The 12366-nt window shown below is 37.2% G+C and overlaps 1 long non-coding RNA gene across 1 annotated transcript in view; it reads left to right on the top strand.

Moving 5' to 3' along the window:
* LOC116216759 overlaps nucleotides 1-11992 on the top strand; it is a 70581-nt gene extending 58589 nt beyond the window's left edge. Inside the window, exon 4 of the long non-coding RNA XR_004160152.1 lies at nucleotides 11885-11992. This is a non-coding gene — a long non-coding RNA (uncharacterized LOC116216759). The remainder of the gene's footprint in view (nucleotides 1-11884) is intronic.
* Nucleotides 11993-12366: the final 374 nt, after the last annotated feature.

Here is a 12366-nt window from a genome sequence, read left to right as displayed (position 1 = left end):
TTTTTTTGGTAATAACAAAGTTGATAAAAAATATATGTGTAATGTAACTGAAAAGGACAAGTATGTGTCACAATAAGAGCACTCTGTCTCACAAAGCTTGTATGTGTTAGCTCCAGCCAAAACAACCACCCACTCAGGGTTCTGAAGGGTAGACATGCTGTTATGACCCAGATTCAAATGGTGAGAGTGGGAGTGAGAAAGTGAAAGTGTTAATAATACTTCAAGAATAGAGCTAATGAGAAGGGAATTTCTGGGATTTCCCTTTCATTCCAATTCTCTCTCAAAAGAAAACCACAGAGTTCCCTCTAAAAAAATAAGAAATCTTTTGGATTATCAATAAATATTGAATCTGTAGAATGAATGATGTGCAGCAGAACCTTGTACCTGTCCTGGATGAAAATACATGTGTGAATTCTGAAGAGGGACAGATAAATTGAGAGGTATGAAAACCTCCAAGGATTAGTGACATTTTGACTAGTGCAGAAACACTTTTTGAGAATGGAAAAAGATGGGTAATTTAGAATACTGACATACTTCTTTGTCTTGTTGCAGCTGCCATAAATTTAAAATACAATAAATTTGTTGCAGCTGTCAACACCAAATCCAGCAGCTTGCCCCACCAAATAGCTTGCACAATGGCTTTTTGGAGAGGATGCAGCATATGCTTACAACACTGCTGCAAAGTCTCCTTTTTCATGCTCCTTCATCTGCCTTGACTCATTTCATTCTTTCTAGAATGATTGCTGTTACATTGCTGCAGTAGTTTAATATTTTATATTTTACAAAAATTTTAGGAAGTCTACCAGCTCAGATTGCCAGATCCACATGAATGTGGTAAAGCAAGTAACACTGGCAAATTTAAGCATTTTACAGTAGTTGCTTGTTTAGTTTTTATTTAAGTCTAATAATTAAGGAATAAAAGCTTGATCAGACTCTAGCAGCTTTGATGTTGAATAACACTCATAAATTCAAATTATTTGATCCATTGCAAGTAGATAATTCATGTAGGTAGATTCTATACAGAAGACATAATGACTCCAACATCAAGTTCTCTGAAAATTTCAGTTCCTCAGGAATTCCCTTATTCAATACATTTCCATTGTAAGTGTACAGCAGTAAAAATAATCATGTGTTTGTTCTCTGTTTACCTTGTTAAACCTGAACGGAGTTAAAGAGCTACCACTACCTCTTTCTGCTAATGTTTTCTTCCTTTCGTGTAAGCAACTTTTTGGAAAGAATGAGAAATGTCATATGTGGTTGCTTGCTTACAACGTTTAGAGAATAACTCCAATAGCTATGATTCTTTTGCAAAATAGAAATGAATTATTTAAGTTATCAGTTGTGTTTGCAGAGAAACTCCTCTAAGATAGAGTATAAAATAAAAGTGGGGCTCAGGGGTGGCTCATTAGCCTGCCTTCCTCTGAAACTTTCCTGAGGTGATGGAAGACTGAAGAGAAGAAGGACATTATCTCCTTTTGTGAAGGTTCGTGTCAAGACTTTTTCTCCCAGTGACTGAGCACAGATATTGAAAGTCTGTTCTATCTCCCAAATGTCTGATGTCAACGTCAGATGTCATCTTAGCAGCAGCAGCAACAGCCGCTGTGACAGTAAAAGGCAAACAGTGGAAGACATAGCCAAAATGCTGAAGTCCCTGCTTCCCTCCTCAGGGCTAACAAAGCATGCAGAGACCTACATTCTGAACTTGGGACACAGCTGTTAAAAGCATTTTAGTTTTCCAACCTGTGTGTCTGGAAAACTTTGTGATTGCAAGTGATTTGGACAAGTCTGGCTTTTAAAGCAAAGTAAAACTAGATACTTAAAGTTTGAAGGTGTAACAACTGCGTAAGAACGGTAGAATTTCACACCTCTTATTTCAGATTGTCAAATCAGGCAAAACAATATGCCTGCTTTTTTAACTCAACTTTGTTTTTAATAAAATGCAATATATGAAAATATAAAATTATATGGATGGAGTTAAATGAGCTATACAGTATACCCCAGAAACCATAACAAATTACATCTGTGTAGAAGTCTTCATTTTAAGGGGAAGTTTGAAAAGTATTCACCTCACATAAGAGCTGTTAATTAGTCTCATCACATAGCCTGAAACAGTGGAACTGTTAGCAATATATAGCAGTATTAAAAAGTGCTTTAAAAAGACTGTATCCAAGGACAAGAATGAATTTCCTTACAGCAGGTTGTCATGCTGATTCTTTTTCTTCTTTATTTTTTTTTCCAACTACAATCACCTGTAAGATTTTGGATTCATTCACAGTAAAACTCCTCAAAACTCCTCTCATAAATGAGAATTTGATCATTTAGACTGGAAGAGGGAAGATTTAGATGATTTAGAAAGAAATTTTTTACTGTGAGGGTGGTGAGACACAAGAACAGGTTGCCCAATGAGGTTGTGGATGCCCCTCCCTGGAGGCACTCAAGGCCAGACTGAACAGAGCTTTGAGCAACCTTGTCTAGAGGGAGGTGTCCCTGCCTATAGCTGGGGGGTTGGAAAAAGATGATCTTAAAGATCCAACCCAAGCCATTCTATCATTCTATGATCATATAATTTTAAAGGAAAACTGACATTCTGTCCTTTTCCACTTGTATGTGATCCTTATTAGTTTAAAATCTGAGCAGTTCTAGAATAGTATAAAGTCATCTGTAGGGAAAACCAGAAACCAAATCCCAAGTGTTGCAGTGAAGCTTATTTGCCCTTCTACAAGCTTGTAATCACATTTCTGAGAGCTCAGAATTATCCCATTAATCTCTGTGCAGTACCAGCATGGACATCTAATGTCAGTAGCTTAACTGTAAATTTTAACCATTCAAGATTCAAGCAAAGTATAGGACTTTAGATGCCTAGAGATTGACAGAGGTTGCCCTGTGCAGTAAACATGAGTAACTGGAGAGATAAGTTACCATATAAATTGCTAATTAAGAAAACTTCTGAAGATTCCTGTGAAAATTTTAAAAATACGTTTTAAACACTTGGGTAATTTGGTGGGTGGGTGAACAGCACTGTATTTATTTCCATTCTTTTGTTTTCATCACTTTGAACTGTAGAAAAACTCAAGTGGAAAAAAACAACCACCAAAAAAACTTGCTATTATTATTATTTCCATCAATATCCTTGTCCTAAACAGCACAGGAACTTTGTCCATGGGTGTCCAAACTTTTGGCAACCTAAGCTGCACTGGGTGAAGAGGAATTGTCTTGAGCCATGTATAAAACATATAGTATAGTTAATATATACAAGTAACAATTTATTTTTTTTTAAATATAATTAGAAAGCCATAAAACTAGTGGGATATTTGGCCTTGTTTTGTGAAACTAATGCAATAGTCCACTCTGATAGCAGGGATTGCAATTGTCAGTGAAAAATCAGGATGTTTGTCAGAGATTTTTGCTGAAATTTTACTCTTCCCATGATTTGTCCTTGAAAATAATTGTTCACAAATGTACGTACTGCCAAAAAACGATGACATGAATAAGGTGTGCTTGTGAAGTGAAGGGTGTTTCTCCCTGATAAGAGAGGGCTTATAAAAGTCTGGTAAATAGACAGTGTCAACTTTTTATTTGAGTTGAATATCTGATTGCAATTCTACATATTTCATTTGAAAATTTGCAGGTCATTTATTTATGTCAACTGAAAATGGAGTTGCAAACATGCAAAAACAATGATGATTTTTTCAGCATTCTTGAAACGTATTCTCAAATTCCTTTACCAGAATGCAAAGCATGACTGCATATTTTTCACTGTTCACGGGACTGTGTTTAGCAAGTGTACCAAAATGCATACAATTATTTGCTGTCACTTGAGTTAGCACTGCGCTTTACCCTCCTCATGTCCTGGTTTCAGACCAAACAGTTCAGACTGCACGTTGATATGTGGCTGTTGTGAGTGATGGGTGCCTGCCTAGGGGCCAGGCAGGGCTGCTCAGTGGGGCACAGCCGCCACCATGATGGCACAGGATAGGGAGCAGCCGCAGAGTGGGCTGGGCCAGGCCGCACGTGACATGCAGGCCACAGTTTGGATGTGGATGCTTTTGTCCTTCACGTGAAATAAGCCACCTGGTTTGTGTACTGTTTGAAGAAGTTCTTCAAAGTAGTATTGACAAAAACAGGCTCAATGTAGCCCAAATGAGAGCCTTTTTAACGTTCTGAAGGTTTGCATTCTGAAATTATTTCCCCTTTTTGTGCATTTCTGAGGCATTGTGTCTCTCAAGCAATTCCTTTCTGAATCTGTGGTATTTCAGTAGGCAGGAAGTTACTAACCAGGCATGACATCATTTAAGTTGTAAAAATTGAGATTTTGTTAAGCCTAAATCAATACTCGTGTGGCCCTTCAGAAGTATAATGTACAGTATAATTGCTATCTGCAACAAAATTGTTAGCTATTGAGATGTGGCTTCAGACAGCATAAAAAAAGCCATGTGCTCACACTTTTCTGCTGTGGGAGTCACCAGAAATCACAGGATTTTTAAAATACTGTGTTGTATTGGCCAGTAAACAGGGAAAAAAATGATGTGGGGGAGAAACTTCAGCAAACTGAAATGCAGCTCTGCTAAAACATGCTATTTCTTGGGAAATTTGTATTGTTTGTTTTGTATTGATCTTCAACGTAAAATATTTATGAGTAAGCTTCATATTACCTTGCAAATGAGAAATACCAGTTCTGCTGGCATTAAATAAAATGAAAGAATGCAAGATTACGTTCGTGGCAAGAAAACAATATTCTAGAGATTGTGTTTCTATTACTAACACTAATGTAGTAAAAGGATAAGGAAAGCTTTGAGAGCCAGTGGCTTGACTGGGTGATGGTGCAATTCACCCTCTTTCCATATATATTATTTAGAAACCTGTGTAATTTGTAGTAAAGTTTTACTGAGTTGTTTTCTTTAAATTATCAGTGGAAAAGAATGAGAAACTGAAGTGCGCAAGTGCCAGCTGCATGTTGCAGCTGCAGCTCTTCACAAGGTTGGGCCTAACTTCTTGCTGAATGAAGTCTGAAGAGGTGACTGTGGCTTAAACTTCCCAGTCGCCCTTTATAACTTGTAGCAAAGAAGATATCCAAAAGTAAAATGCTGATTCTGCTAAGTCAGTGGCAAGACTGCTGCTGACTTCCACAGGAGCTGCATTTTGCTTTGGTTTTTGCACTTGGAAATGTAGAGTGAGAACAGTGCTTTGTTGTTGCTAGAGCTGAGGAAATTTAATCAACATAAAACTGTGTTTTTTTACATGGAATCAACATGCATGTTATGTCTGCTGCTTGTCACGATCATGTTTGTTTCCGTGTTCTAGCCAGCAGTCTTGTAGGTTTTCTTTATGGATTCTGATCTATACAGGCTTAATGCTTTTGGAAACCAACCTTCCCACTGAGACATGGGAATGAGATGCTGGAGTTGCAGGCTCTGTGCACTGCTGACGCTGACACACATGAAGGTTCTTTTTGTAGTTCAGACTACTCCAGTCTCAAAAGCTTTTTTAGATTTCGGTTCCTAAGTAACGTAGGATAGAAAAAGGTGATAAGAAATGATATTCAGAAAAGAGTTGACTCCTCATCAAAAACAGTTAGTAAAGAAAGCTATTTTCATCTAGCAAATATAAGTGTAAGTATCATTTTACAGTATAAAATAGCTATGGAATTAAAAAGACCTTACATCAATTTGGTTTGTATTACAGAGACTGGTATAGACCAGTTAAAAATTAAATACTGTCTATTTTGAAAGACATGGTACATTTCACTTATTTGTGGATTTCATACTAGAAGCATTTTTTTCTGATCTAGGAGGTACTTTTGTATGCAAAACTTCACCCACAATAAACCACCCTAAGAAGGCAACCCCCTTGAGAAATCTGCTTGGTAGACGATGAGCTGGAAGTAGTTTGAATATATCTTGTATGACTAATGGGATATGTCATCACTCACAGTCTTCACTGAATATAGCATGTGTACAATATAAAAACATGTTATTTTGGAAATATTTCACATATTTGGGAAATATTTTGCAACACATTTACAAAGCTGGTGGAAATCTCTTCAGATAAGATACCTTTGTGAAGTTGTAGCTTGTTCCACTTCAAAGATTAACATATACGCAACACAACAATGTGGAGATGCATGTATTCAGCTGTTAATATGTAAGTTTATGTTAGATCTATTTGTCCTTACATCATTAGTGGAAGCTTTGTGAGATCTTTTTCTTAGCTAAATAGACTCTCAACTGTTCTCTGTCGTGTTGACATCTTTGTAGAGTACTGCATTTGTCAGAGGAACCAAGGGAGAAAGTAGCTAGAACACTGAATTTCTGATGAATTTAACAAAGTGTGTTGTTCAGGGGTGGTTTAGATCATCTTCTCTTGTTTTTAATGTACGGTGGGGTTTAGAATATTTAACTGTTACTGTGGGAACATTTAAGTTAGAACAAAGCTTTAGTATAGCTTTTTTCAATGCACAAAATGCTTAGATGCAGGCTGACTCATAAATGATTCACATCAGACAGCTATACAGATGAAGTCAAATATGACATAGTAGCAATGCGGCCTAATAGTCAAAATGGATCAGAAGATATGGAACAAAAACAACTGAATGATCATTCTCATGTTGCAGAAACTGGAATTTAAGCAATGATATAACAAGCAAACAAACAGAAATAAATTGAGTTTTAATTATGCTGATACAGGAAGACTTTGGTAAGTCTTCCCCACCAAAATCTTGCATAATAATTTTGTATAAGAGAAAGAAAATTAGTACTACAAGAGCAGGTATTCATCCGTTAATTGTAAAAAGCAGTGAATATCAAACTCATGCCACAGATCTGGATCATACTTATCAACTCCAGTAGATCATCTCCATTTCCAGAGGCAGAGGTCACTACATAGTGATTAGAGAAACCTTGAATTCACTATAGGCTTAAGTGGATGATATTTCTTATAATTTCTATAAAATTCCCTTTGATATTTTAGAAATATGATAGAAAGCAGTAGATCTCCATGTGAAGAAATATACCAGCTTTACAAATATAGCAATCATGTCTCCTTTAAATTAAAATAAGGAAAAAATTTCCTATTTGAATTGAAAATGTGTAGGGCACAATAGTAAAAAGTCTTATTTAAATTATAAAATATGAGAGTTGCTCTGAAAGTAATGCAAGTATTGGCAAAAAAGTTCAACCCCTACTGCCATACTACCAATATCTCGTTACATTTTGTTGCTGTGCTACAGATGGCAGCAGAGGGGTAGTCTGACAAAATGGCGTCTGGCAAAATGGTGTCCAACAAAATGGTGTCTGATGAAATGGCATCTAATAAAATGGCGTCTGACATGGAAGTGCGTCTGAAGCAAAGGTGTGGAATTGAATTCCTCCATGCGGAAGAAATGGCACCCATTGACATTCAGCAACGCTTGCTGAATATTTATGGAGAGACCAAACCATGGATGTGAGCACAGTGAGGGTGATGTATTTCAGCAGTAGCAACAGAGACAGTGGGTCACCTCCACTGGTGCAGATCTTTGTGAATGCAGCATGCAGGCTCTTGTTCATCACTGGTGAAAAGGCATAGCTAATGGTGTGACTGTGTCGAAGAGCACTATTTGGTAGTTGATAATTTGTTCTATCAAATTGTGTTATTGTGCTCTTTGTTTCTGTTGTAGTTTTTGTGGAAATAAATAGTAGTCATTACTTTCGTAGTGACCTACATATAACTACTTTTCTATATAACCAAGTATATTCTTGCTATTAACAAAAATACACTGCAGTATGTCAGTTCAGTTATTGTTTAAAGCATGAATTTTAAGTGACTGTGGAAGGAGCAGAAGTCCTACCATTATGTTGTGGGTTTTTTTGTTCTTTCCTTCTGGATTCCCTCAGGATGTGATTGATGCTATCCCAACAAAACAGATAAGCAATGCCAGAAACGGCACACTTCTAAGGCAGCTGAATTACACGCCAGGAAAGAAGAAATGCCAGTTGGACAAACAGAGGAAGTGTAGCTGTCAGTTTGTTAGTCATTCTATCTGTCACAAATGGAAGTAATATAAAGAAAGTCTGTTTTTTCTAGCTCCTGACTTGACTGAAATATTTCTCCCGTATGATAATGTTGAAATAGACATCTCTGCAATGTTGATGGTTTGTTTTTTGCTATTTTACATATGGATTCATCATTTTGTGTTCCAGCTTTGAACACTGAAAACTAACATCCAAGCATGTTCATCTGGCAGGTAGCTATCTAGGGCACAATACCCAGCCTGATTTACGAGATTATCACAGAAAATAGTGACAAAATGGAAGTGAAGGTTAATTATAGCATGAGTGATACTTCTCTTCTTGATATAACTCCTGTTACTTGTCATAGTCAGAAATTAGATTGACTTGACCTGTTTTAATCTAACAAATGTTACCTGGCTATTGCTTTTCTCTCTATTGTATCCTGGGCTTATCTTGTGTGATTGTTTGTTGAGTTCAATTACAGTGACCAGCTTCTAAGTCTGACCGTGTGATTATGATATCAAAATAAGTTTGGGCTGGGCTGTCCTGGTATGGGCTGCCACAAGGAGGAATCCTCATGCCTAGTTTACTTGCTTCTTTTTTTTTCTTGCAAGGCATTTGATGTCCGCACAGCTACATACCAAGTAAAATTAAGGATTTGATCCAACAGAGCTAACCCAGCTGGGAGGAGAGGGATAGAGAGGGAGATGCAAAGACCTTTCAGACGTGCCTTACTTACCACACAGCTGCAAAAATACCATTGCAAACACTAGGGAGATAGCCTGACGTGTGGAACAAAATATGGCTGTCCTGCCCATTGAGTGCATGTACACATTCTGGGTTAAAATGATCATTTTCTCTGTGCATGTTGGTTAACTATTTCCAGTTCCTTGGAGCCTCTTGTATCCTCGAGGCCAATAATAGTTGCTAACAGCTTTAAATTATTTTATCCAATTCTCCATAAGCTCTAGGCCTTAACAAATCTCATCACATGTACACAGTTTAAAAGCCTCTAACTTATCCAAGTAAACTCTAAATTGTTCTCCCCATTTCCTGACCAGAGTGCTGGCTTTACATCATTGTTTTAGTTCTCTGATCATTGGTAACCTCCTGAGGCTGCAGTTTCATGTTTGTTGACTACATAGTATTCCCATTCCAGTTGCTCTGGTGTTTGTCATGGAACATCACCCTCCAAGTTGTGCTGGTGCAAGTGGTTGGGCGTCAGTTTTTGGTTTAAATCAGGGAATTACTCCAAGTTGAAAAAGTCATGTTTTATTAATTGTTTTATTTTGACCCAAATCCCTGAAGGGACATCATGCCAATGAAAACAAGCTGGGTATTGGGAATACCTTAAGCCACTGACCACTTTCTATTGTGAAAGCAAGCCCCTGCAAAGACTTCAACAAAACAGCTTCAGACTTACATGATTGCAGCTGAGATTAAAATCTGGCCTTGATACATCAACCATCTGTTCCCATCCCAAGAAAAGAGACTCAGCAGGAGTAATTGTAATTCTGAGGACAGGACTCTGGTTTCATTCCTGTAGCTGTCTATCATAAATAACTCTACTGATAATGTCTGAGTTATTTTCTTGTTTATTCCAGCGTATGTTGTTTCAGAAGTTACTCTTCAGAAAATTATAGCATGAAAGATGTGCTTTGGGACAGATCTGGATTTCAGTCTCTCCAGGTTTACACCAACATAACTCCAGTAGAGTGTTCTGGGTTCATACCAGACCAATTTAGAATAAAACTTTTTTTGAGCAATGGAAAATGCATATAATTTTGTCTTATTAACTTTGGAGTAATGTATCTGACCACTGCTATCTTGACTAATCTTGATTAAATATGACATTTTTTGACACCTTAAATTTTTCCCTTTTTTTCCCTTTTTTGAAGTGATCTGCTCAGGGATTGTATTGAATCTGTGAAGTAAAATTCTTTACCTGAATGCTTATATCTTTATTTTCTGTAAATCCAATTAAATGTGTATAAAATAGAAGTGAAAATAGCTATAATGAAATTCATTTCAATAATAGTTATCACTGATCAGGAATTTCATCTTACTGGTCATTATGTTTGCTATAAATTATAGGAAAAGTTTTATTTCTCAAAGGAGTAATAACACATATGAATAAGACTTTTTACTACATTGCTCAATTTTCAGCTGTTCTTTTTTATCTGTTTCCAATACTTCTGTCTGGTGTACAGTGGCACCCACTGGTTAATATAATCACTGGTAGGATGAAGTTTGCACTTTTGCTTCTTGGTAAGAATAAAATGAATGGGAACCACAGCATTTATAACACATACTGGGGAAAATAAAAAAGAAAGAAAGAAAAAAAAAAAGGTATGTATCTGTTGACTTAATAGTTATTAATTGAAATTATGTGGTAAAATATAAGAAAGACAAAATGTCCTATATTTCGTATACTTGTATGGGCTTATATTTGCACTTACAAAGACACACAATTTGGAGTGTCTTTTGTTTCTGATATCTGTGCGTCTTCAATTTTTCACATATCATAGGACATATTTCTTCAATATATATTTATTTTAATGGTGTCTTCTTCTGTCACACCATTATCCCTTCCCTTTTACCAGAATCCTGACTGCCACCATTTCCATCTTTTACTTTGTTCTTTCCTGCTGTTGAGTCTTCAGATTTGCCTGAAAGGACAAATAATAAATACATCACAGAAAACAACATCAGATTTTTGGGGTTCTCAGCCCTGGAACCCCAGTACTGGGGATAATTATAGAGGTTTCTCAGTTTACATCTTCTCCACCTGTAGCCTAAACAAGTTTTGTCTCATTCCTCCTCTGCATGACCACACAGGAACCATCTATGTCTTTTGCAGATTTAGCTTCTGTTTCTCTGCTTCTGAACTTGAACACACATATCCTTCAACTTGCAAACTTACAGGCCTGATTCTCCATCCTATCAGCAGATGATTTCCTCTAAGGATTTCCTAAAAGGCATCATCAGCTGATTTCTTCCTTATTTATGGACCAAAGCAGATATTTCACTATATTCCTGCATGTCATTCAAGGACTAATACTATCCTCAATCTGAAGGGGTAGAACTTTACATGGAAGCACATGTAACACCACACTGTACTGAAAACTGGCTAATCTCTAGTTGGCCATCCTTGTGCAGAAGAGTTAGACCAGGTGACCACCTGTGATCCTTTCCAACCTCAACCATGTTGTGATTTTGTGATGCAGAAACAAATCCAGTAGAGGATTAGGAGAGCACATGTTGTTGAAGGTTATAGAAAAGATCACAGAGAAAGTGGGCAAATACTTGAACAGGGGCTCAGAGAAGTGATGGAATCTCAATCTTTTGAGATTTTCAGCAGATGACTGGCAAAAGCCCCTGACCATCCTGAACACCCAAATCAGGTCTAGCTTTAGTTTTGATCCTTTAGGCAAACTTTATGTTAGTTCCCAGGAAACATAAATTATCATACTGCTTTATGTAAAATTTTGCTTTCCCCTCTTCACAGGTCTCAGTGCTTGCAGTGGTATTTAAAGCAGGGCCCAAGTTGTTGGCAAAAATAAGTGATTTTAATATATTTTGGTATCTCTGTTATTTTGAACTGCATTACGGAGTAAGGACTGGAACTGTTGAATGTGCTACATCACTGCATGTGGTGTGAAAAATATAAATTTATGTTGTCTTCTATGTGACTTCACTAAAGCCTCTTGAAGATGTGACTGTAAGAATTTGAGCTATAGAATGTATTGTACAGCAGGAGTTTTGGCTAAATGTTAATGTCAGAGACATGAAAGCTATGACACGACCACAAGTTTCTAAAGGAAACTTGGATTTTGTCTCACTAAAATTTTCTTCCATTTCAGCTGATTTGTTTCTTCTCTGGCTTACATCCACAGTTCAGTAATGCATGTGGAGAGAGTAAGTTTCCTGCATAGGAACAAGCTGATGAACAGGAATGTATGCTGATTCCACACATAAGCCTCAGCACAAAATTAAAGGTAGGACAGATTGAATAATTTCCTCCTCATAAACCTACATTAACTGTAGATATTGACTGTCTACAAACCAAAGAATATTAATTACTGAATTTACTCATTCAGTAGATAAATATGTAAATAGTTGTCATGGTTTCATGATTTTTCATTATCGGTATTCCACATCATAACATCATGCAATGTACTGGGGGTTTGACTGCTGATGCTCAAGTTCCGGGTGCCTGTCCAGCGGAGAAGAGCAGCTACGTTTCCCCAGGGGGCTTTGCGGTCAGCGAGGAGATATAACTCCCGGCAAGGTCACCTGATGCTCTCTTCTCTGCCTGCGCTGCTTCGCTTGCGCTTCTCTGCCTGCGCTGCTTCGCTTGCGCTTCTCTGCCTGCGCT

The sequence above is a fragment of the Meleagris gallopavo genome, chromosome 6 (assembly GCF_000146605.3).
Source record: "Meleagris gallopavo isolate NT-WF06-2002-E0010 breed Aviagen turkey brand Nicholas breeding stock chromosome 6, Turkey_5.1, whole genome shotgun sequence".
Classification (NCBI taxonomy): domain Eukaryota; kingdom Metazoa; phylum Chordata; class Aves; order Galliformes; family Phasianidae; genus Meleagris; species Meleagris gallopavo.
Note: the sequence above shows the minus strand (reverse complement) of the source record. Positions and strands in the feature narration are given on the sequence as shown.